Source organism: Globicephala melas, chromosome 14 (genome assembly GCF_963455315.2).
Source record: "Globicephala melas chromosome 14, mGloMel1.2, whole genome shotgun sequence".
NCBI lineage: Eukaryota > Metazoa > Chordata > Mammalia > Artiodactyla > Delphinidae > Globicephala > Globicephala melas.
Window position 1 is genome coordinate 79,554,071 of NC_083327.1, and position 21,401 is coordinate 79,575,471.

At 39.7% G+C, this 21,401-nt stretch overlaps 1 protein-coding gene across 3 annotated transcripts in view; it reads right to left on the reverse strand.

Annotated features, from left to right (window-relative positions):
- The window catches only part of SERAC1 (serine active site containing 1), an 87,528-nt gene extending 66,157 nt beyond the window's left edge, over positions 1 to 21,371 (reverse strand). For all 3 annotated transcript variants that reach the window (XR_009558845.2, XM_030853061.2, XM_060283880.1), the window contains exon 1: positions 21,236 to 21,371. The gene's annotated coding sequence lies outside the window, so the exon portion shown is untranslated. The remainder of the gene's footprint in view (positions 1 to 21,235) is intronic.
- Between the last annotated feature and the right edge of the window lie 30 nt (positions 21,372 to 21,401).

Here is a 21,401-nt window from a genome sequence, read left to right on the forward strand (position 1 = left end):
CATCATTCTCAATGGTGAAAAACAAACCATTTCCTCTAAGATCAGGAATGAGACAAGGACGTCCACTCTCACCACTATTATTCAACATAGTTTTGGAAGCCCTAGCCACGGCAACCAGAGAAGGAAAAGAAATAAAAGGAATACAAATTGGAAAAGAAGTAAAACTCACTTTGTAGATGACATGATACTATACATAGAGAATCCTAAAGATGCCACCAGAAAACTACTAGAGCTAATCAATGAATCTGGTAAAGTTGCATGATACAAAATTAGTGCCCAGAAATCTCTTGCATTCTTATACACTAATGATGAAACATCTGAACGAGAAATTAAGCAAACACTCCCATTTACCATTGCAACAAAAAGAGTAAAATACCTAGGAATAAACCTGCCTAGGGAGAAAAAAGACCTGTACGCAGAGAACTATAAGACACTGATGAAAGAAATTAAAGAGGATACAAACAGATGGAGAAATATTCCATGTTCTTGGATTGGAAGAATCAATACTGTGAAAATGAATATACTACCCAAAGCAATCTACAGATTCAATGCAATCCCGATCAAATTACCAATGGCATTTTTTACAGAACTAGAACAAAAAATCTTAAAATTTGTATGGAGACACAAAAGACCCTGAATAGCCAAAGCAGTCTTGAGGAGCTGGAGGAATCAGACTCCTTGACTTCATACTATACTACAAAGCTACATCAATCAAGACAACATGGTACTGGCCCAAAAACAGAAATATAGATCAATGGAACAGGATAGAAAGCCCAGAGATAAACCCACACACCTATGGTTAAGTAATCTATGACAAAGTAAGCAAGGATATACAATGGAGAAAAGACACTCTCTTCAGTAAGTGGTGCTGGGAAAATTGGACAGCTACATGTAAAAGAATGAAATTAGAACACTCCCTAACACCATACACAAAAATACACTCAAAATGTATTAGAGACCTAAATGTAACACTTCTCCAAGAAGACATACAGATGGCCAAGAAGCACATGAAAAGCTGCTCAACATCACTAATTATCAGAGAAATGCAAATCAAAACTACAATGAGGGAGGGGGGACCTTGAAGATGGCGGAAGAGTAAGATGCGGAGATCACCTTCCTCCCCACAGATACACCAGAAATACATCTACACGTGGAACAACTCCTACAGAACACCTACTGAAGGCTGGCAGAAGACCTCAGACCTCCCAAAAGGCAAGAAACTCCCCATGTACCTGGGTAGGGCAAAAGAAAAAAAAAGAAAAAACAGAGACAAAAGAATAGGGACGGCACCTGCACCAGTGGGAGGGAGCTGTGAAGGAGGAAAAGTTTCCACACACTAGGAAGCCCCTTCGCGGGCGGAGACTGCGGGAGGCGGAGGGGGGAGCTTCGAAGCCGCGGAGGAGTGCACAGCAACGGGTGCGGAGGGCAAAGCGGGGAGATTCCCGCACAGAGGATCAGTGCCGACAGGCACTCACCAGCCCGAGGGGCTTGTCTGCTCACCTGCCGGGGCGGGCGGGGCTTCGAGCTGACGTTCTGAGGCTCGGGTTTTGGTTTCGGACGGAGCGCAGGGAGAGGACTGGGGTTGGCGGCTTGAACATAGCCTGAAGGGGTTAGTGCACCACGGCGAGTTGGCGGGGGGGGGGGGGGGGGGGGGGGGGGGAGTCTGCACCTGCCGAAGAGGCAAGAGACTTTTTCTTCCCTCTTTGTTTCCTGGTGCGTGAGGAGAGGGGTTTAAGAACGCTGCTTAAAGGTACTCCAGAGACGGGCGTGAGCCGCAGCTAAAAGCGCGGACCCCAGAGACGGGTGGGAGACGCTAAGGCTGCTGCTGCCGCCACCAAGGGGCCTGTGTGCGAGCACAGGTCACTCTCCACACCCCTCTTCCGCGGAGCCTGTGCAGCCCGCCACTGCCAGGTTCCCGGGATCCAGGGACAACTTCCCCGGGAGAACGCACTGCGGGCCTCAGGCTGGTGCAAAGTCACGCCGGCCTTTGCCGCCGCAGGCCCGCCCCGCACTCCGTGCCCCTCCCTCCCCCGGGCCTGAGTGAGCCAGAGCCCCCGAATCAGCGGCTCCTTTAACCCCGTCCTGTCTGAGCAAAAAACAGACGCCCTCCAGCGACCGACACGCAGAGGCGGGGCTAAATCCAAAGCTGAGCCCCTGTGAGCTGTGAGAACAAAGAAGAGAAAGGGAAATCTCTCCCAGCAGCCTCAGAAGCAGCGGATTAAAGCTCCACAATCAACTTGATATACCCTGCATCTGTGGAATACCTGAATAGACAACCAATCATCCCAAATTAAGGAAGTGGACTTTAGTAGCAAGATCTATGATTTTTTTCCCTTTTCCTCTTTTTGTGAATGTGTATGTGTATGCTTCTGTGTGAGATCTTGTCTGTATAGTCTTGCTTCCACCATTTGTCCTAGGGTTCTATCCGTCCATGGTTTTTTTTTAAATTTTTTTCTTAATAATTAATTTTAATAACGTTATTATACTTTACCTTCTTTCTTTCTTTCTTTCTTTCTTTCTTTCTTTCTTTCTTTCCTTCCTTCCTTCCTTCCTTCCCTCTTTTAGACAACGAATCATCCCAAATTGAGGAGGTGGTCTCTGACAGCAAGATTTATGATTTTTCCCCCTTTACCTCTTTTAGTGAGGGTGTATGTGTATGCTTCTGTGTAAGATTTTGTCTGTATAGCTTTGCTTCCAACATTTGTCCTAAGGTTCTATCCGTCCCTTTTTTTTTTTCTAAATAAGCATTTTTTAATTCAATAACTTTATTATACTTTATTTTATTTTTACTGTATCTTCTTTCTTTCTGTCTTTTTTCCTTCTTTCCCTGCTTCCTTCCTTCCTCCCTCCCTCTCTCCCTCCTTTCTTTCCTTTCTGCCTTCTTTCCTTCTTTGCTTCTTTCTTTCTTTCTTTCTTCCTTCCTTCCTTCCCTCCTTTCCTTCGTTCTTTCCTCATACTTCTACTAATTCCCTCTACTTTTTCTCCCTTTTATTCTGAGCCGTGTGGATGAAAGGCTCTTGGTGCTCCAGCCAGGAGTCAGGGCTCTGTCTCTGAGGTAGGAGAGCCAACGTCAGGACACTGGTCAACAAGAGACCTCCCAGCTCCACATAATATCAAACGGCGAAAATCTCCCAGAGACCTCCATCTTAACACCAGCACCCAGCTTCACTCAACGACCAGCAAGCCACAGTGCTGGACAACCTATGCCAAACAACTAGCAAAACAGGAACACAACCCCACCCATTAGCAGAGAGGCTGCCTAAAATCATAATAAGGCCACAGACACCCCAAAACACACCACCAGACGTGAACCTGCCCACTAGAGAGACAAGATCCAGCCTCATCCACCAGAACACAGGCACTAGTCCCCTCCACCAGGAAGCCTACACAACCCACTGAACCAACCTTAGCCACTGGAGACAGACATCAAAAACAGCGGGAACTACGAACCTGCAGTTTGCAAAAAGGAGACCCCAAACACAGTAACATAAGCAAAATGAGAAGACAGAAAAACACACAGCAGATAAAGGAGCAAGATAAAAATGCACCAGACCTAACAAATGAAGAGGAAATAGGCAGTCTACCTGAAAAAGAATTCAGAATAATGATAGTAAGGATGATCCGAAATCTTGGAAATAGAATGGACAAAATGCAAGAAACAGTTAACAAGGACCTAGAAGAAATAAAGATGAAACAAGCAATGATGAACACCACAATAAATGAAATTAAAAGTACTCTAGATGGGATCAATAGCAGAATAACTGAGGCAGAAGAACGGATAAGTGACCTGGAAGATAAAATAGTGGAAATAACTACTGCAGAGCAGAATAAAGAAAAAAGAATGAAAAGAACTGAGGACAGTCTCAGAGACCTCTGGGACAACATTAAACGCACCAACATTCGAATTATAGGGGTTCCAGAAGAAGAAGAGAAAAAGAAAGGGACTGAGAAAATATTTGAAGAGATTATAGTTGAAAACTCCCTAATATGGGAAAGGAAATAGTTAATCAAGTCCAGGAAGCACAGAGAGTCCCATACAGGATAAATCCAAGGAGAAATACGCCAAGACACATATTAATCAAACTGTCAAAAATTAAATACAAAGAAAGCATATTAAAAGCAGCAAGGGAAAAACAACAAATAACACATAAGGGAATCCCCATAAGGTTAACAGCTGATCTCTCAGCAGAAACCCTACAAGCCAGAAGGGAGTGGCAGGACATACTGAAAGTGATGAAGGAGAAGAACCTGCAGCCAAGACTACTCTATCCAGCAAGGATCTCATTCAGATTTGATGGAGAAATTAAAACCTTTACAGACAAGCAAAAGCTGAGAGTGTTCAGCACCACCAAACCAGCTTTACAACAACAAATGCTAAAGGATCTTCTCTAGGCAAGAAACACAAGAGAAGGAAAAGACCTATAATAACGAACCCAAAACAATTTAGAAAATGGGAATAGGAACATACATATCGAATTACCTTAAATGTAAATGGACTAAATGCTCCCACCAAAAGATACAGATTAGCTGAATGGATACAAAAACAAGACCCTTATATATGCTGTCTACAAGAGACCCACTTCAGACCTAGGGACACATACAAACTGAAAGTAAGGGGATGGAAAAAGATATTTCATGCAAATGGAAACCAAAAGAAAGCTGGAGTAGCAATACTCATATCAGACAAAATAGACTTTAAAATAAGGACTATTAAAAGAGACAAAGAAGGACACTACATAATGATCAAGGGATCGATCCAAGAAGAAGATATAACAATTGTAAATATTTATGCACCCAACATAGGAGCACCTCAATACATAAGGCAAATACTAACAGCCATAAAAGGGGAAATCGACAGTAACACATTCATAGTAGGGGACTTAAACACCCCACTTTCACCCATGGACAGATCATCCAAAATGAAAATAAATAAGGAAACACAAGCTTTAAATAATACATTAAACAAGATGGACTTAATTGATATTTATAGGACACACCATCCAAAAACAACAGAATACACATTTTTCTCAAGTGCTCATGGAACATTCTCCAGGATAGATCACATCTTGGGTCACAAATCAAGCCTTGGTAAATTTAAGAAAATTGAAATTGTATCAAGTATCTTTTCTGACCACAATGCCATGAGACTAGATATCAATTACAGGAAAAGATCTGTAAAAACACAAACACATGGAGGCTAAACAATACACTACTTAATAACGAAGTGATCACTGAAGAAATCAAAGAGGAAATAAAAAAATACCTAGAAACAAATGACAATGGAGACACAACGACCCAAAACCTATGGGATGCAGCAAAAGCAGTTCTAAGGGGGAAGTTTATAGCAATACAAGCCCACCTTAAGAAGCAGGAAACATCTCGAATAAACAACCTAACCTTGCACCTCAAGCGATTAGAGAAAGAAGAACAAAAAAACCCCAAAGCTAACAGAAGGAAAGAAATCATAAAAATCAGATCAGAAATAAATGAAAAAGAAATGAAGGAAACAATAGCAAAGATCAATAAAACTAAAAGCTGGTTCTTTGAGAAGATAAACAAAATAGATAAACCACTAGCGAAACTCATCAAGAAAAAAAGGGAGAAGACTCAAATCAATAGAATTAGAAATGAAAAAGGAGAGGTAACAACTGACACTGCAGAAATAAAAAAGATCATGAGAGATTACTACAAGCACCTCTATGCCAATAAAATGGACAATCTGGAAGAAATGGACAAATTCTTAGAAATGCACAACCTGCCAAGACTGAATCAGGAAGAAATAGAAAATATGAACAGACCAATCACAAGCACTGAAATTGAAACTGTGATTAAAAATCTTCCAACAAACAAAAGCCCAGGACCAGATGGCTTCACAGCAGAATTCTATCAAACATTTAGAGAAGAGCTAACACCTATCCTTCTCAAACTCTTCCAAAATATAGCAGAGGGAGGAACACTCCCAAATTCCTTCTACGAGGCCACCATCACCTTGATACCAAAACCAGACAAGGATGTCACAAAGAAAGAAAACTACAGGCCAATATCACTGATGAACATACATGCAAAAATCCTCAACAAAATACTAGCAAACAGAATCCAACAGCACATTAAAAGGATCATACACCATGATCAAGTGGGGTTTATTCCAGGAATGCAAGGATTCTTCAATATATGCAAATCTATCAATGTGATAAACCATATTAACAAATTGAAGGAGAAAAACCATATGATCATCTCAATAGATGCAGAGAAAGCTTTTGACAAAATTCAACACCCATTTATGATAAAAACCCTGCAGAAAGTAGGCATAGAGGGAACTTTCCTCAACATAATAAAGGCCATATATGACAAGCCCACAGCAAACATCATCCTCAATGGTGAAAAACTGAAAGCATTTGCACTAAGATCAGGAACAAGACAAGGTTGCCCACTCTCACCACTCTTATTCAACATAGTTTTGGAAGTTTTAGCCACAGCAATCAGAGAAGAAAAGGAAATAAAAGGAATCCAAATCGGAAAAGAAGAAGTAAAGCTGTCACTGTTTGCAGATGACATGATCCTATACATAGAGAATCCTAAAGATGCTACCAGAAAAATACTAGAGCTAATCAATGAATTTGGTAAAGTGGCAGGATACAAAATTAATGCACAGAAATCTCTGGCATTCCTATATACTAATGATGAAAAATCTGAAAGTGAAATCAAGAAAACACTCCCATTTACCACTGCAACAAAAAAGTAAAAATATCTAGGAATAAACCTACCTAAGGAGACAAAAGACCTGTATGCAGAAAATTATAAGACACTGATGAAAGAAATTAAAGATGATACAAATAGATGGAGAGATATACCATGTTCTTGGATTGGAAGAATCAACATTGTGAAAATGACTCTACTACCCAAAACAATCTATAGATTCAATGCAATCCCTATCAAACTACCACTGGCATTTTTCACAGAACTAGAACAAAAAATCTCGCAATTTGTATGGAAACACAAAAGACCCCGAATAGCCAAAGCAATCTTGAGAACGAAGAAAGGAACTGGAGGAATCAGGCTCCCTGACTTCAGACTATACTACAAAGCTACAGTAATCAAGACAGTATGGTACTGGCACAAAAACAGAAAGATAGATCAATGGAACAGGATAGAAAGCCCAGAGATAAACCCACGCACATATGGACACCTTATCTTTGATAAAGGTGGCAGGAATGTACAGTGGAGAAAGGACAGCCTCTTCAATAAGTGGTGCTGGGAAAACTGGACAGGTATATGTAAAAGTATGAGATTAGATCACTCCCTAACACCATACACAAAAATAAGCTCAAAATGGATTAAAGACCTAAATGTAAGGCCAGAAACTATCAAACTCTTAGAGGAAAACATAGGCAGGACACTCTATGACATAAATCACAGCAAGATCCTTTCCGACCCACCTCCTAGAGTAATGGAAATAAAAACGAAAATAAACAAATGGGACCTAATGAAACTTCAAAGGTTTTGCACAGCAAAGGAAACCATAAACAAGACCAAAAGACAACCCTCAGAATGGGAGAAAAGATTTGCAAATGAAGCAACAGACAAAGGATTAATCTCCAAAATTTACAAGCAGCTCATGCAGCTCAATAACAAAAAAACAAACAAACAACCCAATCCAAAAATGGGCAGAAGACCTAAGTAGACACTTCTCCAAAGATGATATACAGACTGCCAACAAACACATGAAAGAATGCTCAACATCATTAATCATTAGAGAAATGCAAATCAAAACTACAATGAGATATCATCTCACACCAGTCAGAATGGCCATCATCAAAAAATCTAGAAACAATAAATGCTGGAGAGGGTGTGGAGAAAAGGGAACACTCTTGCACTGCTGGTGGGAATGTGAATTGGTTCAGCCACTATGGAGAACAGTATGGAGGTTCCTTAAAAACCTACAAATAGAACTACCATATGACCCAGCAATCCCACTACTGGGCATATACCCTGAGAAAACCAAAATTCAAAAAGAGTCATGTACCAAAATGTTCATTGCAGCTCTACTTACAATAGCCCAGAGATGGAAACAACCTAAGTGCCCATCATTGGATGAATGGATAAATAAGATGTGGCACATATATACAATGGAATATTACTCAGCCATAAAAAGAAACGAAATTGAGCTATTTGTAATGAGGTGGATAGACCTAGAGTCTGTCATACAGAGTGAAGTAAGTCAGAAAGAAAAAGACAAATACCATATGCTAACACATATATATGGAATTTAAGAAAAAAAAATTTCATGAAGAACCTAGGGGTAAGGCAGGAATAAAGACGCAGACCTACTAGAGAACGGACTTGAGGTTATGGGGAGGGGGAAGGGTGAGCTGTGACAGGGCGAGAGAGAGTCATGAACATATACACATTAACAAACGTAGTAAGGTAGATAGCTAGTGGGAAGCAGCCGAATGGCACAGGGATATTGGCTCGGTGCTTTGTGACAGCCTGGAGGGGTGGGATAGGGAGGGCGGGAGGGAGGGAGATGCAAGAGGGAAGACATATGGGAACATATGTATATGTATAACTGATTCACTTTGTTATAAAGCAGAAACTAACACACCATTGTAAAGCAACTATACCCCAATAAAGATGTTAAAAAAACAAAACAAAACTACAATGAGGTATCACCTCACACCAGTTAGAATGGGCATCATCAGAAAATCTACACACAATAAATGCTGGAGAGGGTGTGGAGAAAAGGGAATCCTCTTGCACTGTTGGTGGGAATGTAAATTCATACAGCCACTATGGAGAACAGTATGGAGGTTCCTTAAAAAACTAAAAATAGAATTACCATGTGACCCAGCAATCCCACTACTGGGCATGTACCCAGAGAAAACCATAGTTCAAAATGACACATGCACCCCAATATTCACTGCAGCACTATTTACTATAGCCAGGTCATGGAAGCAACCTAAATGCCCATCAACAGACGAATGGGTAAAGAAGATGTGGTACATATATACAATGGAATAGTACTCAGCCATAAAAAGGAACGAAATTGGGTCGTTTGTAGAGATGTGGAAGAATCTAGAGACTGTCATACAGAGTGAAGTAAGTCAGAAAGAGAAAGACATATATCGTATATTAATGCATATATATGGAACCTGGAAAAATGGTATAGATGAACCAGTTTGCAGGGCAGAAATAAGAGACACAGATGTAGAGAACAAACATATGGACACCAAGGGGGGAAAGTGGTGGGGTCATGGTGGTGGTGTGATGAATTGGGAGATTGGCATGGACACATATAAACTAATATGTATAAAATGGATAACTAATAAGAACCTGCTGTGTAAAAAAATAAAATTCAAAAAAAATTTTGAATCATTATGGTGTACACCTGAAACAAATATAATATTGTAAATCAACTGTACCTCAATAAAAATAAATAAATTAAATGTTTTATATTTCACTCTGTCCTAAAATATAGTTAGCTGGGTTTAGAATTCTAAATTAATAGTAGGTTTCCTTAAGCATGTTCATGCTACTTCTAGTGACATTTCATCTGATATTTATTGATGCTCATAAGAAATCTGTTGTAAGTCTACTTTTTGTTTCTTTGCAGGCAAAATATAAAGAGGTTTATAATATTCTCTGTAGAACCACACTGCCTAGTTTCAAATCCAGTTCCGCCAACAACCTATATTAGTTGTGTCTTTTATGATGCTCTGACATCTTGGGGCCTTGAGGACCCAGGAGGTGACTTCCCCTTCCAGGGTTACCTAATTCTTAGAAACTGTGAAGAATTTTGCTTGTAAGCACACCTTTCACAGGCAAACCCACCAATCCTTAGTCTCTACTCTGCAATGCCTCCTTTATTTATCATACACCATGCCAATATTCCCCTTACCCTGAATCAACCCAGGGCCAGGTATCAGACAACTAGGGACCTCCCGTACAGCCCAGAGGCTGCCAAAATTATTCAATCTATCCAACCCTAAACTTGTTCAGCTTATCTATCCTGTCTTATCCATTCCTTCCCATGAAAATCACAACAAAGGCTCTGGCCCATGGTTTCCCTCTAACTCCTTCTACACCGGGGAACCCTAATGTTTCCCCAGGTGGCTGTGCACGGCATGGCACATCCCTCCTCTTGGAAACAACACTAAACTCTTCTTTCAAGGCAGCTGTCTTTGTGTCACCTTACCATCCATGATTAAAAAGAAATCCTGAGTACATTTTAAAACACAACTAGACATATGATTATGGACTAACTAACCTCTCTGTGCCTCACTTTCCTCATCTACAAAATGGCAGTAGCAATAGGACTACTTTAAAGGGTTATTATAAATATTATATGAGTTGATACATGTAAAACACACAGAATAGTGTCTATTCCAAGTTAAGTGCTCAATAAATTTTATCATTATCATGATTATTTTATTTCATCCACCAGTTTTAAGATCTTTTATTTCTGATGTTCTTAAATGTCCCAATTTTATGGGTGTTTTACATATACTGCTCAGGATTTGGTGTGCTCCATTCTATTTTTTCCTTCTGGTACTCCTATTAGATGTATGTTAGACTTTCTTACTCTATACTCCAAATATCAGTTTCTTCCATATTTTCTACCTTTTTCTGTCCCTGACATGCATTATGGATTGTTTCCTCAAATCTATCTTCCAATTCATCCTTTATTTAGCTGTATTTAGCTTGCCATTCAATCTATCTACTGATTATTTCAGTTACTTTTATTTCTAAAACTTCTATTTGGCTTACTTTCACACTTGTCTGCTCTTTTTACACACTATTCTGTTTCTGTCTTAAATTATGACAGATTGTAAAAATGGCCACAAGTTATTCCTTTTCCTGTGTGAATGTTCCTTGCTAGTGCCTTCCCATACTGACTAGGGACTGGCCTTACAACTGACTTTGGCCATAAGACAACAGAAACATGATGCAGGCAGAGACTTGAGAAGCACTTGCACACTGAGGCTTCTGTCTTTGCTGCTCTTGGGAACTGTGTGACCTCCACCATGAAAAGATGCCCAGCTTACTCTGCTGAATGAAAAGAGAAATGCTGCCGAATATCCCCATTTGCCCAAACACCAGTACAAACTGACAGCCAGCACCAGCTGACAGGCGTATGAGGTAATCTCTAGCTAACTAGCCCCTAGCTGACCCTACAAAACCCATATTCAACCCTTAGACTTATAAGCAATAATAAAATGGTTGTTTTAGTAAACTGAGCTTTGGAATAGTTTACAGTGCAGCAAAAAGCTAGCTGGTACATGTGGTTTCTAAACCTTCCTTTACAGTTGAAACATACTTATTTTAAAGTTTGTCTGTTGGACCACTATTTCTAATAATTAGGGCTGGCTATCTTTCACAGTGGTTTGTCTATATGCTTTGTAATCTTTGATTGAGAGCTCATCTTCAGTGGGAATATTTTCTGTGGGAGTCCTATGTGCTCTGGGTCAACTGTGCACACAGCAGTTTTAAACTTTCTTGGTCAAAGTATGACAGGTATTACAAATTTCTGGATATCTCAACCTGGGTTCCCAGCACTATGAGGACAGTGTGAATTCAAACCCCACAACCATAAGTGGTTTTAATCAGAGTTCCAATTTCCACTCTTTAATGCTCTTGGTAAAAGAAAGTTTTCATGCTGCTTCTATAGTCTAATGGAAAAAATCTGCTAGTCCCTATTTCCTTGAATGTGTACACCTTCAAGACAATCACCTTTAAGCTAGGCTGACTTTAACTCTGTTGCACATAAGGTCCAAGTAATTAAGGTCTCTTATCAGTTTCTGATAACCCAATAACTTGCTTCAAGCTTTCCCTCAGTGCTACAACTTTTCCTGAGTTTCCTCTTCTCTTCCTTCTCACAATTCCAAGTTCTTTCACTGCATCCTAACTAAAAAGTTTCATGTGTATGGAAGGAGCAGAGGATGCTGCCTGGAAGTAAAAGTAACTTCTTAAATCTGAGCACGTTATTCCCCTGCTTCAAATCTTTCAATAATTCCCCATTGCCCACATCAGTGTTTCTTAATATCTAGAAAATTAGTGGTCCTAAGTTGTCTATCAAGAGTGCTACAGGTTTGCCTCTCAGTTTCAGAGGAAGAAGTGATAAAATAATTTTTTTTTTTTTTGGCTGCATTGGGTCTTCGCTGCTATGCATGTGCTTTCTCTGGTTGCAGCGAGCAGGGGTTACTCTTTGTTGCGGTGTGCAGGTTTCTCACTGTGGTGGCTTCTCTTGTTGCACAGCACAAGCTCTAGGCATGCAGGCTCAGCAGTTGCGGCACACAGGCCCTAGAGCACGCGGGCTTTAGTAGTTGTGGCATGTGGGCTCAGTATTTGTGGCACACAGGCTTTAGTAGTTGTGGCACACAGGCTCAGTAGTTGTGGCTCGCAGGCTCTAGAGCGCAGGCTCAGTAGTTGTGGCACCTGGACCTAGTTGCTCCGTGGTGTGTGGGATCTTGCCAGACCAGGGATTGAACCCATGTCCCCTGCACTGGCAGGCAGATTCTCAACCACTGTGCCACCAGGGAAGTCCCTGATAAAAAAATTTTGTTCATATACTTTTTTTTCCATTTTTAAGGTGTTTTAGACATAGTAATATTAACCCTTTAAACGTACAGCTCTAAGGTTTTGATAAATGCCATCAAATCAAAATTTAAAACAGTCTTATCAACCCAAACAATTCTTTCCCCTTTTGTAGTCAAATCTCTTCCACACCTAGCTCTTGAAACCGCTGATCTGTTTTCTGTCACTATAGTTTTGCCTTTGCAAAGATGCCATGTAAACGAAATCATACAGTATGTAGCCTATGAGTCTGGTTTCCTTCACTTAGCAAAAGGCAACTGAGAATCATCGGTGTTGTTGTATTAGTAATTTATTTTTTTTATTGCTTAGTACCATTCCATCCTATGGATATACTAGTTTGTTTATACATTCCCCAGCTGAAGGATATTTGGCTTGTTTTCAGTTTCTGGTGATTATGAACAAGGTAGCTATAAACACTTGCATACAGATTTTTTTGTGTTAATATAAGTTTTCACTTCACTTGGGTAAAAACCTAGATGTGAGTCATAAGGTAAATGTAGTTTAACTTTATAAGAAACTTTTCCAAAATGGATGTACCATTTTGTATTACCAACAGTAAATTATTAGAGATCCAGTTGTACTGCATCTTCATTCACACTTGACAGGGTCAGTCACTTTAATTTTATGCATTCTAATAGGTGTATAATAATATCTCATTATGGTTTTAACTTGCATTTCTGTAAGATATATTTTTTTATGTGGACCATTTTTAAAGTCTCTACTGAATTTATTACAATACTGCTATTTTATGTTTTTGGTTTTTCGGCCACGAGGCATGTGGGATCTTAGCTCCCCAACCAGGGACTGAACTTGTACCTCCTGCAACAGAAGGCAAAGTCCTAACCACGGGACCACCAGGGAAGTCCCACTTTCATTTTTTTTAATGACCAGTGATGTTGAGCATCTTTTCATGGGTTTATCTGCCATCTCTATTTATTCTTTGGTGAAGAGTCTGTAAAAAAATGTTTGCCCCTTTTTTTTGGCTGCACCACATGGAATGCGGGATCTTAGTTCCCCGACTAGGGATCAAACCCTTGCCCTCTGCAGTGGAAGTGCAGAGTCTTAACCACTGGACCGCCAGGGAAGTCCCTGACCATTTTTAATAAGGTTGTTTGTTTCCTATTTATTGAGTTTTGGGAGTATTTTATATATACTCTGGATAAAAGGTCTTTGTTAGACATGTGATTTGTAAATATGTTCTTCCAGCCTACAGCTTGTCTTTTCATTCTCTTAAATGTGTTTTCAAAGAGCAAAAGTTCTCAATTTTGATGAAGTCAAATTAATCAACTTTTAACTTTATGGATCATGATTTTGGTGTGTCATAAAAGAAATCTTTCCTTCATCCAAGGTCACCAAGTTATTCTCCTATACTTTTCTCTAGGAGATTAACAGTTTTAGGTTTTACATTTAGGTTTATGATCCATGCTGAGTGGATTTTTGTATAGAGTGAAAGTTATAGATTAGGGTTCTTTTTTTGCATATGCATATGCAATTGTTCTAGAATCATTTGTTGAAAGGACTGTTTCCCCATTTAATTGCCTTTGCATCTTTGCCAAAAATCAGTTGACTGACCACATGTATACATGTCTATTACTGTTTCATTGATCTATACGTTGACGCAATCTTTGTTCCAATGCCACATTCATCCTGACTACTGTATATTTACAGTAGACTTGAAATCAGGTAATGTGTATCTTTGAACTTTGTTGTTTTTTTGTTTTGTATTGTTAATTAATTTATTAATTTATTTATTTTTGGTTGTGTTGGGTCCTCATTTCTGTGAGAGGGCTTTCTCTAGCTGCAGCAAGCGAGGGCCACTCTTCATCGCGGTGTGCAGGCCTCTCACTATTGCGGCCTCTCTTGTTGTGGAGCTCAGGCTCCAGACATGCAGGCTCAGTAGTTGTGGCTCATGGGCCTAGTTGCTCCGCGACATGTGAGATCTTCCCAGACCAGGGCTCGAACCCGTGTCCCCTGCATTGGCAGGCAGATTCTCAACCAATGCACCACCAGGGAAGCCCTGTTGTGTTTTTTCAAAATTGTGTTTGCTACTCCAGTTTGCCCTTCCATATAAATTTTAGAATCAGCTTGTCTATTTCTACAAAAAAATTCTTCTGAAATTTCGATTGAGTCTTCCAATCCATTAATATGGATTATCTATTTGTTCAATCATCTATCATGTTTTTCACATATGTTTGGTAATTTCCAGCATACAAATATTGTATATACTTTTAAAGAGTTATACCAAAGTATTTTATGGTTTTTAGTACAATTATAAATAATTATTTGGGTTTTAATTTCAATTTCCAGTTGTTCACTACTAGTATATAAAAATGATTGAGTTTTGTGTATTTCCTTGTATCCTGTGACCTTGCTAAGCTCATTTATTAATTTTGGGACCTTTATTTGTAGATTGTTTTGGATTTTTCTACATAGACAGTTATGTTGCCTGTGAATAGAGACAGTTCAATTTCTTCCTTTCCAACCAATATGCCTTCTATTTCTTTACCTGGCTTTACTTCACAGGCTAGGACCTACAATACAATGCTGAATAAAAATAGTGAGAGCAAATATCCTTGTATTGTTCCTGACCTTAGGAGAAAAGTATTCAGTCTTTCACCATTAAGGATGATGTTAGCTGTAGACTCTTTGTAGCTGTCCTTTTTCTCTTTGAGGACATTCCCTTCTATTCCCGAATTGCTGAATTTTGTCAGAAGCATTTTGTGCATTAATTAAGGTGAACATATGATGTTTCTGTAGTCTGTTAATATAATACATTTCCCCAATTAATATTCCCAGAATAAACCTAAGTCACGATACAATATCCTTTTTAAATATTGTTTTGGATTTGCTACTTTTTTTTTTTTTTAATTTTTGGCTACATTGGGTCTTTGTTGCTGTGCGCGGACTTCCTCTAGTTGCGGTGAGCAGGGGCTACTCTTCATGTGGTACGCAGTCTTCTCATTGCGGTGGCTTCTCTTGTTGCGGAGCATGGGCTCTAGGCACGCAGGCTTCAGTACTTGTGCCTCGCAGGCTCCAGAGCACAGGCTCAGTAGTTGGGGCACACAGGCTTAGTTGCTCCACGGCATGTGGAATCTTCCTGGACCAGGGCTCAAACCCATGTCACCTGCATTGGCAGGCGGATTCTTAACCACTGCGCCACTAGGGAAGCCCCTGCTAGTATTTTGTTAATATTTTTTGTGTCTATGTTCACAAGAGATACTAATATCTAGTTTTCTTCTGATGTAGTTGGTTTTCACATCAAGGTATTGCTGGTCTCATAAAATAAGTAGGCAAGTGTTCCATCTTCTTTTATGTTCTGGAACAGTTTATGTAGTATGTTTATACTACATACTGGGTATGTAGTATACCCAGTTTATGTATGTATTCTTTCTTCCTTAAAAAGTTTTAAGTAGGATTCCCACATTATCTTTTTAAGGTCTTAGGGTCTAAAGTGACATGTTCTCTTTCATTCCTGAGTTTTGACAATTTGTGTCTTTTTTTTCCTCACCATTTTCTTTTTTTTTTTTAATTGGGTTATAGTTGTTTTACAATGTTGTGTTAGTTTCTACTGTACAGCGAAGTAGAGTTCCCTGTGCTATACAGCAGGTTCTTATTAGTCATCTATTTTATATATATTAGTGTATATATATCAATCCCAATATCTCCCAATTCATCCCACCACCTCCCCAACCCCTCTGCTTTCACCCCCTTGGTATCCATACATTTGTTCTCTACATCCGTGTCTCTTCTCTCTTTTTTTTCTGCCAGTCTAGCTAGAGATTTCTCAATTTCATTGATATTTTCAAAGACTCAGGTTTTAGTTTCATTGAATTACTCTCCTGTTTTTCCATTATCAATTTCATTACTTTGTGCTCTTAATAGTCTCTGCCTTGTGCTTATTTTGATTTCAAATAGCTCTTTTTTCTCAAGCTTCTTAAAATTGAAGCTTAGATCACTAATCTAAAATTTCCTTTTTCCTAATGTAAATATTTAATGCCAAAAATTTCCCTCTAAGTATTGATTTGACTGCATCCTTCACATTTTGATATGGTTTTTTTTCTTTCATTCAATTAAAAATATTTTCTAATTGCACTGTGACTTCCTCTTTGACCCATGGGATATTTAGAAGTATCTTAATGTCCAAATATTTGGGAATTTCCAGGTATCTTTGTTATTGATTTTTAGTTTAATTTCATTGTGGTTGGAGAACAGGCTTTGTATACTTTCAATTCTTTTAAATCTTGGCTTGCTTTATGATACAGAATATGGTCTCTCTTGATGAATATTCCATACTCACTTGAAAAGAATGTATATTCTGTTGTTGCTGGGTAGAGGGACCTACAAATGACTATTAGTTGATGGTGCTTTTCAGGTGTTTTCTTTCTTACTGATTTTATGTCAAGTCATTTTATTGATTACTAACAGAGGAGTGTTGAAGGCAGGGGCCAGTCAATCATGAAAGTCCTTTTTAGCTAAATTAAGGAGTATGAAGCTTACCCTGAGTTATGGAAGCTGACGGGAGATTAACTTTAAGAAAGAGAATAATAAGATTAAAAAACTTTTTTTAGAAAACTTGACAAGATTGAAAATAGGTTGGAGGAGAGCTAAAGTAGAGACGGGGAGAACCAATAGGGAGGCTTTTAACAATAATCAAGGAGAAACATGTACTTGAATTAAGGCAGTGGCTCTGAGAATAATCAAGAAAAAAACAGACTTAAGGAGATAATAAGAGAAAAGAATCTGATAAACAACTGGGTGAGAGATGGAGAGGAATGGGTAAAAGGGAACAGGCAATTATGATTCTCAGTTTCTGGTTTGGATTAGTTAGTATATAAGGGATAACATTTACCAAAATAGAAAAATACAAGAAGAGAAATGGATTTGAGGGAAATTCCCAATTTCAACATGCTGAGATGAAGGTTCTTATAAAATATTCATGAAAGATGTCCATTAAGCTATGTGGGCTCGGCAGAGAGGTCTACACTATAGATATAGATTTATGTCATCTATTATAGATTTGTGTCATCAGCACATATTATTAATTGAAACCATAGTTTTGGATGAAGTTATTGAAGATCAGCATATAAACCAGTGTTTCTCTAAATGTCACCCTAAAATTATCTGCAGATTATTAAAACGCAGATTCCTAGACACCATTTTAGATTAAATTTATCTAAGACTCATAGGCTGAAACCAAGGTGTTAGCTGGGCTGTATCACTTATTGAAAGCTCTGAGGGAGACTGCACTTCCAGGCTCATTCAGGCTGTTGGCAGAATTCAGTTCTATGCAGCTGCAGGACTGAGGTCCTTGTTTCCTTGCTAGTTGTTGTCTGAGTGCCACCCTTCACTCTCAGAGCCTTCCCTCTAGTCTTTGCAGGTAGCCCCTTACATCTGAGAACCAGCAACAGCTTATCCTTCTCACATTGCCACATCTCTGACTCTTCTGCTTTCCTCTTCCACTTTAAAGGGTCTGTGTGATTACATTAGTCTCTCCTAGAACATCTAAAATAATCTCCCTACCCTAAAATCTGTAACCTTAATTCCATCTGCAAAGTCCCCTTTTCCTTGTAATGTAACATATTCACAGGTTCCAGGGATTTGGGAATGGACATCTTTGGGGCGCCAGTATTCTGCCTACCACAAGCGGTCTGATACAAGTCATTTTGTAGACATATATTTTCATTTCTCTTGGGTAAATATCTAGGAGTGGAATTGCTGGTTCATAGTGCAGATACATGTGTAACTCTATAAAACACTGGGCACACAGCTGAATAAAGACTACATCACCTATCTTTCCTTCTTGTTAGTGTGCCACTGACTAAGAACTGGTTAATGGGTTGTAAGTGGATGTGTCATATGCAACACCTGAGAAGTGTCCTTAAAGAGAAAAGTATGTGCCTTTCCATCAAGCTTCCCTCTTGCTATGAGCAGGTGGCATTTGGAATTAAAGCAGTCATCTCAATCATGAGGTAGCATGCTAAGGATGGCAGAACAGCAAGACAGAGGAATCTGAATCCCTGATGATCACAGAGCTGCTGCCATACCATCTGTGGCCTGCCTACCTATAGAATCATATGCATATTTAAGCCATTATTATATTTTCTATGTAATGAAACCAAATCCAATTCTAACACATCACAGTTTTAAATATCTATATGCTAGTGATCCCAAAGTGGTACCTTCAGCCACAATCTTTCCAGACTCATGTATCCAACAGCTACTGGAACATTTCCACTTGGATGTAAAACAGGCCTTTCAAACTTAACTGTCCAAAACAGAATTCTTTATTTTTTCTCCCTGAACTCTTCCTCCTCTCATTCTCCTCATCAGCACCAAACAAATAGTAAATGGTTTTTTATGATAAATGGTGAATGATCTACCTCAGAGCTCAAGCAAAAAACACGTATGTTGGCCTTGATTCCTTGTTTTCCCCTCACCTCGTATCCAAACCATGCACAATTCTTGTTCTCTGCCATCAAAATATAAGCCAAATCCTGCCACTTTTTTCCATCCTCACTGTTACTACTCTAGTGCAAGTCACCATCATCTCTCATTTGCAATGGCATCCTCAATGTGCTTTTGTAGCTTAAAAAATCCTTCCCAGAGAGATGAAAAAGTTCTGGAGATAGGTAGTAGTAATGGTTGCATGATAACATGAATATCACTGAACTGTACACCTAAAAGTGGCTAAAATGGTAAATCTTATGTTACGTGTATTTAACCCAAATAAAACAAACAAAAAAGAAATCTTTCCTAGAGACAACATAGCCTCCTATATTTCCTTTTTTTTTCTAAATATTTTTCATGTGTGTCTTTCAGACTTAGGTCTTCAATCCATTTGGAAATTACTATTGTGAACGGTGTGAAGTAGGAATCTAATTTGTCTTCAATCTATGCGGATATCACATATCTCAGCATCATTTATTGAATACTCTGTGCTTTTGTAATACCAAAGCTTACCAAAGCTAACCTTATACTTAGCTTCCATATGTATGTGGACGTGTTTCTAAGCTCTCTATTCTGTTCCATGAGTCTACTTACCTGTCCCTAAACCAATACCAGTAATTAAGACAGTAGTCTCAATTATCATGGCTTTATATTGTTTTGATATCTGGGAGGAAGAGACTTTATTTTTCTTCAAAATTGAGTTAGCAATTCTGGGTGCTTTGCCTTTTCATATACATGTTAGGTTCAGCATGTCAAGTTCCATGAAAAACTATACAGCAATTTTAATTGGAATTGCAGTGAATCTGTAGAATTGGAGAAAACTGACATCTTTATGATACTGAGTCTTCCTATCCCTGAATATGGTATATCTCTCCATTTACCTGGGTCTTCTTTTATGTGTTTCAGTAGAGCATTATAATTCTCTCCTTAAAGGACTATGCAGCTTTAGTCTGATTTATTTCCAGATACCTTCAGTTTTTAATACAGTTATGAATAGTATCTTTTTTATTATTAAAATTCCTAGTTAGTTATTGCTGGTGTGTAGAAGTTACTGTTTTACGCAGAAATCTGCTTGAACTGAAGGCCATTTCTGATGACCTCCTAACCAAAGAAGCCCTCCCAGTCATTCTTTATAACTTCACATCAGTTACCCCTTCTTGTTAACTGATTTTTAGTGTCCCTCTCCCCCACTATAATTAGTTGCTTGTCCACCATTGTATAGAATAGGGTCTGTGCAATACATAATTGTGCAAAATCTCTGCTGAATAAATAAATAAGGTCTTAAATCTGGATGATTTGGAAAAATACAGGAAGAAAAGCAGATTTTGAAGTGAGGGTGGAGTGAGAACTAGTTCAGTTTGAGAGGCGGTGTTTAGAGTTCTCACAGGTCATTAATGTGCAGGCATCAGGCCAGCACCTGGAGCACAAGAATGGAGGTTTGATGTGATGGAAGTGATGAGACCGTCAAGGAGGAGAATGCATTCAAGAAGGAAAAAAAGAAAATATACTTGAGAAGAACTATACCTGGGTCAGATTAAAGAGAGAGGGAGCGAGCATGCACAACAACATGGAAACCAACCGGACGGGAAAGATTTGAAGCACAGGAAGAGGGAAATAAATGGAAGAGCTAGGTTCGTAAATCACATGAACACACAATTAGAGAAGTACAATTTCATCTGAGGAACAGAAAGCAAGAACCTCATTTCTCCATTGGTAAAGCCAATTGGAGAAAGAGACCGCTCTATTAGCCCACAGATCCGAATTTGGGGAAGAGAGTAATTTTACTTTACTCTGGGTCTTTCACTTTAATATGACAATTACCGGGCTTGGAGGACCTATCAGCATTCAATCTATTCAACCTCTCGGGTCCCAGCTAGACGCTGCCTTCTGAAAGGTTCGGATTTAAACGAGGAGACTGTTTCCTCCTCATTTTCATCGTCTTGCCGTGACCACCGCGCCCGGGCTAATGGTACCGGCAGGTGCTCTTTAGGCCTTGGATTGTAACTAGAGAAGAGTGGCAACCGGGAAAGAAGAGTAGGGCTGCCGAGGCTGCGAGAGAGGCCCTCACCTCACGCCCAGCGGCGGGTCAGCGGGTCAGTCAGGGGCCGCGCCCCGTCGCCGCCCTCCCCACTCCCCGCCGTGCCGGGCTTCGCCAGGGCCCCAGCCCGCACCCACGAGCCCAGCCTTCCCTTCCTACCTGCCGGCACGCGGACTCAGCCAGCCCCGAGCTGTTCACCCGGGTCCAGGTCGGCAGGGAGACCACCACTCTCCGCTGCTCCCTGCCCGCGCGCGTCCCCAACCAGCGGCTGGCTGCACGTGACCCCGCCCTCACCGCACGCCGCCCCGCCCCCTCAGCCGAGCCC